Source organism: Colias croceus, chromosome 26 (genome assembly GCF_905220415.1).
Source record: "Colias croceus chromosome 26, ilColCroc2.1".
Taxonomy (NCBI): domain Eukaryota; kingdom Metazoa; phylum Arthropoda; class Insecta; order Lepidoptera; family Pieridae; genus Colias; species Colias croceus.
Genome location: NC_059562.1, coordinates 1,796,403 through 1,811,410, shown reverse-complemented (window position 1 = coordinate 1,811,410; position 15,008 = coordinate 1,796,403). Strand labels below are relative to the sequence as shown.

Sequence of the window (15,008 nt, the reverse complement as noted above, 5' to 3'; positions counted from 1 at the left end):
GATCACCTCACATCAATAGATATCAAACGAGCAATAATCCAAACTATCACTTCATGCGGATAGGAGACGTGTCGGAAAATATGTGCAGGATATTCTGAAGCTGCGACGGAATTTCATTTAGATTGGATCTCCAATATTGTGTTGATGAGCTTGTATCAATGGAGATTGTAGGGGTGGCAAATGTGAACACATTGAAATAAAAGATGCTTCGTTTATGTTGTAGTTCGATGATCGATCTAATGTTATATGATTGGCTGGTATGTTGATGGTATGATTTTGAAGTTTATTTCTTTGGAGATAGGCTTTTATCGTTGTTTATTATTAGGTGGGTATTATTAATAATCTGTGTTGTATAATATTTGTCTGATGTTAGAAACATTAAATGTAACACGTTTTATGAATTGTTCGATTGGCAGCCCTATTAGGTATTGCTCGGTGTACCAAATAATGGTTATTGTGTTACATCTGCCAATGTTTTTGATTGTTGCCGATATTTTTACTCAAAAAAGAATTCCCTTTTAGCCCTTTTTGATGTCGTCGTGCCTTGAAGCCTATTGTCAATATTCTGTATGTTGGAAAATAATCTTTGTATCGATATAATTTCCTGGTTATAATAGCTTTGGTACTTTTAAACAAACTTATAGAGACTTCAATTATTTAGTTCTTATTGAAAGCTCTATAAAGACAGATCGTACATTAAAGAATGTAAATATGTGAACCATTTTAAATTATTTCGCGTCTTCCTTTTTACGTAGATTGCTTTAAATTTTGTGCATAAATGTGATATAGAGGAAAATTTACGTTGTCGAGCACGATCTACTTTTACAGTGTGTTTGTTTCCTTTAAGCTTAATCCTCGGGGTGAATTTGATGAAACCTAGCACACGTATTACCTGGAAAACACGGCAGCTAACTGTTTGTAATAAAACGTGGAACGCTCAAGTGTATAAGATATTGTGTCGTTAACGAGAAATTCTCTAGGTTTAATTTATTTCGCGGCCCATAGCAATATCGCGTTGATGAGATGTATCAAAGTTGAGTTGTGATATTCAGCATGGGGCGGATATTGAAAACGTGTTGTATGGAACGCTCGAGGGCGCGTAGAACGCAAGTTTTTCTCGAACTTTCTAGAAGGATGCTCTCGAAGTTTCGACGTCTTTGTTCCTTTTTTAAATTTTAGTTAGGTATATGTGTGTGTGTGTGTGTGTTGATAGATATTTAAACATGTACTTCATTGGCTACAATATCGGTGTGTATGTGTGTGTTGATTAGATGTTTCAATGTTTGTTGCAAGATTCAGCATAGGGCGGATATTGTATGGAACGCTCGGGGGCGCGTGGAACGCAACTTTTTCTCGAAGTTTCTAGAAGGATGTTCTCGAAGTTTCGATATCTTTGTTCCTTTTTTAAAAATAAGTTATGTATGTGTGTGTGTGTGTGAGTGAAACGGAAAACAATTGAATATGAGTAATAATTTTGTCTAAAACAATGAATGTTTCAACTTAACGATGCATAAGCGATTTTTTGCTACGAATTCTAATCTATTAGAATAAATGTGAATGAAATACAAAACTTGATATTTTCTTGAGTTGTATAACGACACAGACGAGACGTATAGTAAATTAATCTAATTAAACTCAAGTAAAATAATATTCAATAATATTTGACACACGATATTCGATTATACATTTACAAAACAAAATGAAACGTTAACTGTAAGTTGTTTACTTGAATTGTAATGAATTGAATTGAAATTGAATGAATCTAAACAATTTAATGAGAATATTGGAAAGCTGATACTTGATGACACAAAAAATGTTGTATTTCAAATTCAGACGGTGCTTTTATATTTGTGTGCAGGCCAAGCGATATTTAACTGTCGGAGTTAATAATAACAAAGTGCGTGTGTGCTGAGCACACGTGTCAGAAGTGAAACTTCTTTGGCATGATTCGAAGATACCGTCGCCTTACTCCATGACGTGACGGTATTGCCATGAAGCGCCGCGCCTAAAGAAGTTTCACTTCAAAAGTATTTTTACAATCTGGTGAAGGTATTTTAGAAGCTTTCATAAATTTTCGCTAGCTTTCTTACAATTCAATTTGAATCAAGATAAAAGATGGTTCCAATACGCAAATAAGTAGTTATCATTCTGAACGAACAGCATTAATTTTGTAGTCAATCGTCATAATTTAATCGAACTAAAAAGGAAAGGCAAGCGTTAATTAATGTAAAATCAGTTTGAATTTATTTAGCTTGTTGTGTCAGGCACACTCGAAACAGTTGATACTTTGTATTGTTCATTTATTTCGCAATTGAATTTGACTGACGTAATTTTCAGCAATTATGTTGCGTAGGTTTAATAAGGTTTGTGTTTAAAGTTTGGGAAAAGTTGAGGATTTGTGGGTATTTGTAAATATCTAGTTTTGATTGTTTTATTTGATAGGTTCATTCTGGATGAAGATTTGATATATTTTAAACATTAAAATGTTTTCTTTGCTGTGCTGGAAGAATTATTTTCGTCAAGACTCAAGAGTAACCATTACATGAGAGAAAAAAGGAGAGTAATTAAGGAAAAAAATGCTGATCGGATCTAGATTACATTTGGCACAAATATCTTTGATTACATTTGGCAAAGGCATCTTTGAGCCAAATTCTTAATAATGTTCATCAATCAATCAATCCATCTATTAAACCTAGGCTATAGAATAAATAAGCAGCCTACTTATAATATTACTAGCTTTCCGTCCGCCTCTTCGCCCGCTTTGTTTACTAAAACCTTCCTCTGGGATCACTCTATCTATTGAAAAAAACCGCATCAAAATCCGTTGCGTAGTTTAAATGATTTAAGCATACATAGACGCATAGCGACTTTGTTGTATACTATGTAGTGATTATTAGGTAGTTTCTATTGTAGGTAGCTAACACGCGAACTTGTGAAATATACTTTTTACTTTCTGTTTTATAAGATAACTAGCGGTCCGCCCCGGCTTCGCCCGTGGTACATATTAACGTTTTCTCTACATAAGAACCATCCTCGTACTTCAAGGAATATAATAAAAAAAGAATTATCGAAATCGGTTCAGCCGTTCTCGAGTTATGGAATTACAACGAAAAGTGGCATTGATTTTTATATATTAGATGATAAACCATTAATACAGTTAAGTAAGTACAAATAAAAAATAAATCATCCCTATAAATTGAATTTCTATACAAATAATAGAGTTCTGCATTCTATAGACCCGTCGAGTACGATGCGCACGGTCGATATATCTCAAGAGCTAAGCTTTCATTTTTATAATACCCGGCTCCTTATATGCTTTCTAGGTTACCTATAAGAAGCTGTATCGGGCGAGACACAATTTATCTCGAGAATATTTTCTCTTGCCAGGAAATTTTATGTTATCGTGATGAAGCGGAGTTGGATTTTGTATGAGATTACGTTGGTGCTTTTAGGTGAGAGGAGATTTCGAATAGTATGGCTACTGGAATCAACGCTATACTGGAATTAGATGTTTCAGGCTAGTAATATGTATAATAAGTAAAAAGATGTAGGTACAAAGGTTATTAGCACTCCGGAAGTAGCCAATTAGCCACATTTTACTTCGGTCGTCTCTTCTTAGCTCGCTCTACTTGAATCATGCTGTCTTACTTGTACTGTTGTACATGTAATCGTGTGTGCGTTAGTGTGACGTTTTTGAAAATAGAATGTTGTGTTGGTAATAAATGAAAATGCTTAGATTTTTCTCATAAATAAACGTACGTATCTTTATATTATAACACAAATAAAAAAAGTCTTTTAAAAATCTGCGATAACGCCTCGTCGCGTTAAAAAAAGACACTAAATATAGTAAGTATTACAATAAAAGCACAATGTACCTAAAGCCTAAAGTTAAGAAAGAATAGTCGAGGGTTTAATAAATAACCACTAATTAACATCAGCCCACTCTCATTCCGCCATTTTCTTACGGAGAAACGCTTTAACTTTCATAATTAATGAACTTTGGAATTAATTAGGTTTTATTGTATAAGTAGTTACTTTATTATTTATTTGAAAAAGCTTTCGCATATTCTTCCACACGTGTTAAATTGTAAATATGTATGACCTGGTGAACCTCGTGTCAAGTATTAAAATTGAATTGAACTTTTACTATTTTACAGATTTGGGTATGTTAATAATATCCTATTTAATCTTGATACATCTGCATTCAAATAATAAATTTGCGATAGCTTACGATATATAACAAACAGATATTATACCTATATTTTATCTGAAACCCGCGTGTAGGTAGCATATTATGTATGACTTTGAGTGAAGCAGGATGAATTAACTAGCGGATATATGAATATTAAGTCCCAGTCACGTATGCCATTGAAACGTATCCAAAAGGTATGTTCTTAGATGTATATAATATGTATGTATGTTTATTTAATAAAATGGTGTAGTGATGCAGTACCAAATACGTCATAGGATATCATATAAGTCTATAGATATAAGGTATATAGGTATATATATATTTGCATTGCCCATTGCACATATCTATACTAATATTATAAAGCTGAAGAGTTTGTTTGTTTGAACGCGCTAATCTCGGGAACTACTAATCCAATAAGAGTGAAAGAGAATTTTCGCCACAGTCCTGCGCGTGAAACAAAAGATTTACTATGGAAAAATAGCCATTTTCGGAGGCCGCTCTCAAGCGACGTTGCGCATCGCATGACAGCAGCAATTGTGCGCGACGTATAGAAATTTTTGCGGCAAAGAGAAATTTTCCTCACGTATAGAAATTTTCCTGGCTTATAGAATTTTTCCTGACATAAAGAAATTTTCCTGGCGTATATAATTTTTCCTGACTTATACAAATTTTCCCGACGCATAGAAATTTTCCTGACTTATAGAAATTTTCCTAGCTTATAGAATTTTTCAGGACGGATAGAAATTTTCATGTCTTATCGAAATTTTCCTTTCTTATAGAAATTTTCCCGACTTATGGAAATTTTCCTTTCAGAAATTTTCCTGACTTATGGAATTTTTCCTGACGTATAGAAATTTTCCTTTCATATAAAAATTTTGCCGACTTATCGTAATTTTCCTGACTTATGGATTTTTCCTGACTTATACAAATTTTCCTTATCTTTATAAATTTTCCTGGCGTAAAGAAATGTTCCTTGTTTATAGAAATTTTCCTGGCGTATAGAAATTTTCCTTCCTTATGGAAATTTTCCACTCTATAGAAATTTTCCTGGCGTATACAAATTTTCCTGGCGTATACAAATTTTCCTGACGTATAAAAATTCTCCTGGCTTATAGATTTTTTCCTGACGTATAGAAATTTTCCGGACTTATGAAAATTTTCCTTTCTTATAGAAATTTTCCCGACTTATGGAATTTTTCCTGACGTATAGAAATTTTCCGGACTTATTGAAATTTTCCTTTCATATAGAAATTTCGCCGACTTATCGTAATTTTCCTGACTTATGGATTTTTCCTGGCGTATAGAAATTTTCCTCATGTATAGAAATTTTCCTGGCTAATAGAATTTTTCCTGATTTATACAAATTTTCCTTATCTATATAAATTTTCCTGACGTAAAGAAATGTTCCTTGTTTATAGAAATTTTCCTGGCGTATTGAAATTTTCCTTCCTTATGGAAATTTTCCACTCTATAGAAATTTTCCTGGCGTATACAAATTTTCCTGGCGTATACAAATTTTCCTGACGTATAAAAATTTTCCTGGCTTATAGATTTTTTCCTGACGTATAGAAATTTTCCGGACTTATGAAAATTTTCCTTTCTTATAGAAATTTTCCCGACTTATGGAATTTTTCCTGACGTATAGAAATTTTCCGGACTTATTGAAATTTTCCTTTCATATAGAAATTTCGCCGACTTATCGTAATTTTCCTGACTTATGGATTTTTCCTGGCGTATAGAAATTTTCCTCATGTATAGAAATTTTCCTGGCTAATAGAATTTTTCCTGATTTATACAAATTTTCCTTATCTATATAAATTTTCCTGACGTAAAGAAATGTTCCTTGTTTATAGAAATTTTCCTGGCGTATAGAAATTTTCCTTCCTTATGGAAATTTTCCACTCTATAGAAATTTTCCTGGCGTGTATAATTTTTCCTGACGTATATAAATTTTCCGGACTTATGGAAATTTTCCTTTCTTATAGAAATTTTGCTGGCTTATAGAAATTTTTCTCACGTATAGAAATTTTCCTGGCTGATATAATTTTTCCTGACGTATATAAATTTTCCTGGCTTATAGAATATTTCCTGACGGATAGAAATTTTCCTCACGTATAGAAATTTTCCTGGCTAATAGAATTTTTCCTGGCGTATAGAAATTTTCCTGACGTATAGAAATTTTGCTGGCTTATAGAAATTTTCCCGACGCATAGAAATTTTCCTGACTTATAGAAATTTTCCCGACGCATAGAAATTTTCCTGACTTATAGAAATTTTCCTAGCTTATAGAATTTTTCAGGACGGATAGAAATTTTCATGTCTTATCGAAATTTTACTTGTTTATAGAAATTTTCCCGACTTATGGAAATTTTCCTGACTTGTAGAATTTTTTCCTGACTTATCGTAAATTTTCTGTCAATCGAAATTTCCCTAACTATTGTTAAAATTATTTTTCTAATCTTCCTAAAATTGGAAATTTTTACGACTGATTAAAGTACTACCAACCACTCACCTATTCCCACCCACATCCCGTACGCTATGCTCTCTGTAGTTTAGGCATGATTGAGTAACAGACAGACAGACAAAGTTACTTTCGCATTTATAATATAAGTATGGATTTATAATGTGGTGCTCATTTTTTGTGTAATATTATCCTGCTAACGCTTCTTGTTTTCGTTCGTTCGTTTTCGTTGTTATATTTCAAGTGAACACCCATACAATTTTGTCACGAGCCGCCTCTGCTACCTACTACGTGATGAAACAGTCCTGTAAATTGTACCTATTTTTATTGTTTAAAAAACTGTTTCATGTTTACGTGTAATAAATTTTACTGAAGAATTAATTAAATAATGTTGATAGATTGTTTTTATACATAAATCTTCGTTATTATTGTTTTACTACGCTTCAATTAGAAAATGATTCGGTTTAAAATTGTTTTTATATATTTCCTATCAAGATAATCGTAGATTTCTTCAAACAATGCCTAATTCGTTATCAACGTAGAGGTGTTATCGGTGAATGACATACATTGATATCGTTACTTGGAAATAGGGTTGTCACCTCATTACATTTAATCTATAATTCAATGAAGCTTAAAACTTGTAGTTATTTAGTCATCAGAAGTAAACTACTATAATTTTTAAGAACATCAGTGACTAACAGTAATTTGTTAATCATTCAAATGCATATAATTTTTGTAGGTACTTAGAAATTTGGTTAATAACACCTACCTTTGAATAAATTACTCATCATTCATACAGTCTCATGATGATATTAGGTATAGTAATTAGTAGTAATTAGTAGACGTTTTCAAAGAAAAACCCGCATAGTTCCCTTTCCCGTGGGTTTTTCCTGGATAAAACCTAGCCTATATTACTCGTGGATAATGTAGCTTTCGAATGGTGAAAGAATTTTTAAAATCGGTCCAGTAGTTTATGAGCCTATTCATTACAACCAAACAAACAAACAAACAAAGTTTTCCTCTTTATAATATTATATAAAATATAATATTTTAAAGGCTTCTAAAACATGATTGGCAACCCTGTTGGCAAGGTAAACACGGAACAGATTGGAAGTTATTGTAAAAGCCCGGCCGCTAGCAAATCAATATTAACGATTGTGCGTATTACATAGCGCTAATTAAGTAATTGAATATTCATGTATACTGTGACAATGTTGGTAATACGAGCTAATGTTGAGAGATTTCTATACATAGAACAAGTTGAAGATATGTTGTAAAATGAAATAAAACGACTGAATTGTGGAGAAGAAATTATTTTAATGTATACCTATTACGTGCTTCACAAAAAATAATTACCTATGTAGTTCTAGTTACAAACTATGACATTTTTAACGTTGAGAATTGCATTTACGACTTTACACATACCACAAACTACAACTTGACTGGAAGAGATTGTTAACTAGGAATATGTTGGCTTTTATTTATATTAATTATTCAAATAAATCAAATCAAAATGATGAATATTAATGCTCGTGATGACTCGTTCTAATCTTTTAAATAATGGACAAATGCTTTTAAGTTTGTTTTTCATACCTACTCGTACCTATGTATGCGATTGCATAAGTTACCTCTGTTGCTAATGCATCCACTGCCATAGAAGGTATAAGCTATGAGACTGGATAAGTCACTTAGTGCAAAGGAATTTACATTTAAATTGTAAACTTATATGAAGATTGAGTGTCATCGCTACCTTGATAAGTTTCATGTCAAGTTAAATATTCGAAGGAACGAAAAATTCGTCACATTCAATAAAACAATACTAATACTTACTCGATTTTAATTTCAAACATCCCTTATATTTTCTTAATTCTACTTCAAACTTACTACCTACTCAGTCGGATAATGAAAATGATTGAAAGTGTTGACTTTCCTGTTTGTCTCTCGCTCACTTCATATTTCAGTCTACACATATGGCTTCGACAGATGAGCGACGCCATTTTCAATTGCATTAATCATCCGATATAGACTGAGCAGCCTGTTTAGCCTTCAATATAAATAAGTGATTATTTCCTACATATAATCGCATATAGGTACTTCATACTATATGTATTATGCGCCGGCGCGCCGTCATTCGATAAATGATAGCCTATATGAAATCCACGATTACCTTATCTGGTATGGACAAACAGATTACTAGTTTTTCTATGTATGTACTTTATGTGGTTAGTTTTGTTTTTAATAGAACTACTAAGTTTAATATTACAAAGGTGTTTCAAGTAAATCTACTACTAATAATAATTAATTGATTAAAAGTTGAATTGTAGATTTTGCTCAAATAACAAGTAAATACTTTTACGATTCCCTTAGGTACAATAGTGGATGTAACATGTTCAAATTTTATAGCTGACGAGAACTGTCCATTTATTTTTGTTATTTTATGTCTGTGAGTGTCGGTTTTTCCTTTTTTTTATTACATTAAGGGCCGATTTTTCAATGCCCAGATAAACAGATAGCGCGCTATTCGACGAATAGGCGTTTGATTTGACAACTGACGCGTCAAATTTGGGATATTTTCGTATGAAATAACATAGAGCATAGAATTATTAACAATTAAGCCTCTTTCTATATAATTATTATCAATTAAAATCATATTGAAATTGATGTTTTTGGTAGTAACTATTGATGACCATGCCATTGAAAATTTGCCGAACGCTGCCTTTATGTCGTTTTCCATCGTAAAATATATAAATTTAAACACAAATTTAATCAAAACTCTTTACCCGAATCAAAACAACAATCAACAATCATAGAACACAAGACAAATTTAAAATGCACTCCTGACGTGAGTCATAATGACGGTTGTTGACAACTTGCAAGAGTTGACTCTTTCCCGCTCTAACCTGACTAATTTAATATGTTTGTTTCGCCACTCCGAAAGCTGAGCTGCCAATATGGAAATATTTGGTCAGATAGTTATGAGTTAGATAAACAATTGAATAAATCTATTCGAGGGGTAGTTATTAGACTGTTTATCTCGGGATTGAAAAATCGGCCCTTATTGAATAAAAATAAATATAGCATTATTTTTAACATGTAAGTAGCTGAAAATCGTTATAAATACAAAATGTCTTAAGCAAAATCTCTGGCTTATAAATTAGTAGAATCTTTGTAACGCCCGTGGCTTACGCACAAAGGTTCGAGCGAGCTGAGGTTTACAAGGAAAATTCAAATAAAATATGTGTTGGCTTTATACGGTTTTGTTACAAATTGTTTGTTTTCATTTCATGTCTTGGAAGTTTATTTTTAAGGAAAATGTAGGATTTTTTAAAGGTTAGCGCGTTTGACCTTTTTCGATTGCTTTGGTTGATTAAAAATGCTCTAGATTCAACTTCTTCTTTAACTGTCTTCCTGGAAAATATCGTTAAAATCTGTTTAATGATTTGACTAGCTGATTAACTAAGAATTAAAAAGTCGTAGATTCGACAGCAAAAAATCGAAACGTAACTGTCTCGTTTCAATTTTTTGTCAAACTTTGCAGTGGGAAAAAAATGAGGACTTATGAAAATGATGATGTGCATAAAATTCATCTCTATATGTATTGTCAAAATTTACCATTTTAGAGCTAGCGCGCAAGAGCAACTTTTGTCTCCGCAACTATTTTGTCTCTCCCATCAACTCTATGGGGAGTTGCGTCGCTACGTGCGCGCATTTTCTTACTAGCTCAGTTGCTCTTGCGCGCTAGCTCTAATAGTGTTCTCTTTTATATTAAATTGTGTATACAAAGTTTATCAGTTTTCAACACAAGGCAAGCGTTTAATCCTTTCTCTGTTAAAGCCTAAAACCGTTTCAAACTTTGCGACCCAAATTCTAGTTTCAATGTGCTATATGAACAATAGCGTTGACCCGGCCGCGGCGCCAGCTGTTTATGAGACACCAAAATATTGTTAAATATCATTTGTATGCGATTTCAAACAATTGTACGAAGCTTTTACAAAGCTGTATTCGTTTCTATTATTGTATTTGTAGGGGATGTTTTGTATCGTTAGTATAGACTAGATTAAATACACTGAAGTTAATAAATCTATGAATATAAAGGAATATAATTAAATATTCATATATTTATTTAAAGATATGTAAAATTAATTAGTCTTAATCGCATTATAAATTTTTGTATATTTTTTATTTCCCCTATCATATAAATTTGTCATATAAATAATTCTGGCCTTTAAATTGAAACTGATTTTAGAATTCCTTTTTAATAACTAATTTATTTTTTGTTTCAGGTATGCACATCTACAGAAAAGCTACCAGCGTTGTCTAGTTAATTTTAGGCAAGAATAAATTTAACTATAGAGAAAACAATACAGAGAAAGTTAAGTTTCTAAGCACACCACGTATGCTTTGGTCGTACATGGATCATAACATCAATAAAATTAAATGTTACGCTAGCTCGACGTTCTGAGCTAAGTTTTATCTTTTCTTTGATTTTACCGTAATAATTCTCACGCGATTAGTCGATCAATTATACCAATTTCCTCCTACATTGTTACCTCGTAGTTAGAAGTTTATTCGTCATCAATTATATAAACATCGTTCGAATAACACACGAAAAGGGAAACCTTCGATACACCCACGTGCCCTCTGATCTGTTTACAAGCGGCATGCGAAAACGATATTTACCAGAAAAATAAATATTTGTACACAACGGTAGGTATATGTGCTTTAGATAGATCGAGTGTTCCATTTGAGAATTGTAGGAATATTTCAATATAGAACTTTTTTTTATAAAAAATCGTGCAAACGAACTGGTTTAGATCGGTAGCAAGCCACCGCCTATAAGAGCTAGCGCGCAAGAGCAACTTTTGTCTCCGCAATTATTTTGTCTCTCCCATCACCTCTATAGGGTAGTAAGAAAGTGCGCGCATGTAGCGACGCAACTCCCCATAGAGTTGATGGGAGAGACAAAATAGTTGCGGAGACAAAAGTTGCTCTTGCGCGCTAGCTCTAAGTCTTCAAAAGAATCTTTACGAAGGTGTTGTCGGCCTTAAAATATGAACATAGTATTTCAGTCTTTTTCTAACATCAATTATCACCACACTCTGTCGTGCAACTTAGTTATTTGATACAATAAAAACAAAAATACAAATTTTAGGTCTCTTCGATTAAATTAGTTATCTTCACGTTCTCTAATAAAAGAATAATCATGTTTGAATAGAAGGCATATTTGCAATGCTAGTTTGAATTAAAGAGAAAACACATAAAGGTAGAAACATTTAGTACAAACAAAACGGGAATAGATTCATTACACTTTTAAATAGATGTTTGAATACACAGAATCATTACTTTAATAGATGTTAGGATAAACACAGAATCAGTCATCATTGCCATTTTACACCACACATTCTGATGCCTCCTCTGCACTACCTACTAGCGAAATTGAACGAGGTTAGACGAATAGAATAATGTAGAGAGGCAGTTCGGCTTACTTCTTCCAACTTTACCTCGTCTCGGCCGACTTCAGATTGTTGTCGGTGTGCCTAGTGCGAGTTTTCATCGAGTACGAAACGTTACTATCGCGTTTGCGTCACAGCCGAATTAGTATGGGAAATCGAACAGCGCCCCTAGCGGACGTATGGGGAAGCTTTGATTCCCCATACAAATTTCGCTGTGACGCAGACGCGATAGTAACGTTTCGTACTCGATGAAAACTCGCACTAGGCACACGGTTTTTGCGCCCGAGTTACCCGAAGTGCGAAAATATGAACGAATTCGTTCCTCGCGAAGTTGAACGAGTGTAGCACCGCGGACTTCAGTCAACTTCGGCCGCGTACTTCGTCGAGAGACTTCGCGAGTAGTGTAGAGGAGGCATAAAACTTCTATAACTAGGAGGTATATGGCTTGATTTAAAACTGGATTGAAGCTTATATGTCATTATCGAAGCCTGTATGAACATGATACTTCAAACAGGTGTGACACCACCTGCTGTTTGTTTATTTTAATATTTAAGAGATTTAGTGCGCGTGAATCATATTCTTTATTCGTGTGTAGTGAGAAGTGTTCTTTTTATTGCAATTTTGTGTATTAATACATTTGTATGGTCTGTTTTTCCAATGCTTGATCTAAAAAAGTTGAAACCATTTTGTGCACAGATAGAGTTAGCGAAATTAGCTGAAGTATTAGTATATATTATTTTTTTAATCAAATGCTGGATATATGGTTTTCTAGAAGGAAATATCAATTCTGGAGAAAGTTCTGGAAAAAGCAGATGTATTTAATGTAAAATATAATTCAATATTAAAGTAATTGCATTTTTTTGCTGGCTCCTAGTAAGTAACTGCCTTTCGCAACCGTAGTGCAGGTAAGTACTATCAAAGTATGAAGAATCAAAGGTTCTTTTGATAAGAAGCTTAGAAAAATTAAATTGATCTGATTCAAAGGTATTTTCGTATCTAGAAATTGCAATCAGGTCAGAGATTTTTGCAATGACTTTAACTACATGGTAATAGATTCTAGTAGATATATGAAATAGGTTATGTAGGTAAATACTCAAAGTCAAAGAGGATCGTGGGTGAGTTTGTTAGCAAAAGTTGTGGGTACAATATTCCGTAAAGAATAGAAATAAAATTCGATCATCGTTGCCTATTATTTACATTTATATTATAATTCAAAAGTTTATACATAGAATTTAATGCTAGTAAAGATAAAAAAATATCAAATAAACTTTTATGTGGCCTTTACGATTTGTAGAATTTAGTTTATTTGCCAACCCGAAGCTATGTATTCTCGGTAAAATCCCATAGACTCTAAATACATATTTTCACTCGACCATTGTATCGTCTATTGATATTTGAACAAGCTTTGTGCCGAATGTATTGTTTGATTTGGATCGATGTAATTTCACCAAGTTATAAGTAATAAGATTCACTTGTACATATGTCCATATTTATTGGTATTATATTCTTGTACCTACTGAATCTATTCATTCTAATCATTCCGAAAGAAACAACATTTATGTAGGTCATTTAATTGATTTCCAATGATTCATAACTTATACCTTCGGGGAGGATGGTAAGTACTTTTAATAATAATAGCTATAATCTACCTATTTAGTATCTAATGTTAAAGAGTGCCTTATTGTCTCTTTCCTTATTTCGTTATTATTTCGCTTCAAAATTACACCTCTTTGTTTATACCAAGTTGGCAACTTGCTCAACTCTATTTTCTCGTGTTATCAAAAAGACAAGCCTCTAAAATATGAATCTCGGCGTCGCTCAATTCGTCATCGTCGTTTTGCGTCTTGACACTTGACAAATTAACGCGAGTTAATGGTTTTGTAAGTGTGACGTCAGAGTTTGAAGATTTTTTATCTTAGGTAAAAGACGGTAGTTGTTAATTTAATATCGAATACAAGCTGTAGGTACTAATTACAGCCTACGTACTGTAAGTACCTAGTTCTAGTTTATATTTAATGTAACTAAGGTACAATGTAAGTACTTATTGTTGGAAGTTTTTCAGGCATCTTTCCTCGTGGTATTTGAGAATGCGTAGATACTAACTATAAGGTTACAACAAGAAATAAGATAAAATTTGAATTGCAAAGTTTCACACATCTCATTGAAACTTTGCTCGTAGAAAAATTAATAAAACTCAACGGAGTATAAAAAGCCTAGATTAGGTTATCATAGGTACCTACTGTTGCCAGTTAATGTGCTCTGGTTAATGCGGTTTGAAAACTTACTAGTGTGGAGTAATAAACGTTTGGCTAATGTGAAACCTTTTTGTTATTTTCAGTATATTATACACACTGGACTTATAAGCCTATTTTATTTCTGCTAAAATTGCGTGCCTAATTTATTTTGAATTGCAGTTTAAGCTTCAATCGAGATGAACAAAGGATATGATTTATATTTTATATAGAATTTTTTAAAGTGTTAAGTAATAACAATATGTGGTATTGCGTTACGAACATCATCATCATCATCATCAGCCGGAGCCCATATACGTTCCCACTGCTGGGATCCCGGCCTCCACCTGTGCCCGAGCAAGCCCGTAACAAACATATAATTGGTAAAATATATCGTACACATCACAATAATATCCTTCCAACTCTCATTTTTGAAGAAGGACAAAACAAAAGCCTCGATCCGCGTGGTAGTTAAAAATAATATACATATTGTTATGTAAGAAAACTATAGTGAGAACAGATAAAGCTATAGAAGGTACCTACGCTGTTATTTTATTAAATGTAAACATCTCCACAGCTCTTTATGTTTCATTGTTCATAATAATTGTTCTACGAGATGAAACTATTCAAACAAACAAGAAATTATATTTTTCCTTTTAAAAATATTATCT

At 32.8% G+C, this 15,008-nt stretch overlaps 1 protein-coding gene across 1 annotated transcript in view; it reads left to right on the top strand.

The window, feature by feature from the left end:
- The window catches only part of LOC123703450 (calsyntenin-1), a 177,270-nt gene that overhangs the window by 23,920 nt on the left and 138,342 nt on the right, over window positions 1–15,008 (top strand). The gene's annotated exons all lie outside the window — the stretch shown is intronic.